The sequence below is a fragment of the Condylura cristata genome, unplaced genomic scaffold (genome assembly GCF_000260355.1).
Source record: "Condylura cristata isolate star-nosed mole 26May11 unplaced genomic scaffold, ConCri1.0 scaffold00019, whole genome shotgun sequence".
Taxonomy (NCBI): Eukaryota; Metazoa; Chordata; class Mammalia; order Eulipotyphla; family Talpidae; genus Condylura; species Condylura cristata.
The window spans coordinates 32,266,477-32,267,214 of NW_004567120.1; positions in this window are offsets into that span (position 1 = coordinate 32,266,477).

The window sequence follows — 738 nt, forward strand, 5'->3', positions numbered from 1 at the left end:
AATGAAGGCTTCCAACCGAAGGCCTTGGACTTCAGAAAATGTAAGTACAGCTGTGCTGAGCGACAGCTTGCTCTGGGTGTTAAGAAGCAGAGATTGGCCCTCCCTGGTGGCGCAGCGGGTTAAAGCACAGCACTGAGAATCTGAAGCCACTTCCGTATGAGTGACGAAGGGACCGCGTCCACCGGATCGCACCCGCACCACCAGGTTGGTCTGATGCGGGGAAAGCCCGGGCTCCCGGTGTGGTAGCTTGCGAGGGGTGGAGGCGGGGGCGCGCCCCTCTTCTTCCCTGGCTTGAGGAGTGACCCTGGTGGAGCCACCCCCCCATCCCCTGCCTCCCTCCACCTGGATTCCCACTGCAGCTTGCTTTCTTCTCTTCGGGCCCCCAGCTGGGACCCCTGAGGAGGGCAAGGAATAGGGCGTGGAAGTGAGAGTGTGGAAAGAGTGGGGTCTGGCCCGCCAGTCAGAGGGTAAGGAGCCGGGAGGTGGCACGAGCCACCTGGGGGGGAGTTGGCAGGTGCCACTTGGGGGGGAGCTGGCAGGTACCACTGGGGGGTTGGCAGGTGCCACTTGTGGGGGAGGTGGCAGGTACCACTGGGGGGAGGTGGCAGATGCCTTTGGGGGTGGTGGCAGGTATCACTGTGGGGGGCAAGTGACAGGAACCACTGGGAGGAGGTGGCAGGAGCCAGTCGTGAGGAGGAGGTGGCAGGTACCACTGGGAGGGAGGTGGCAGGTACCACT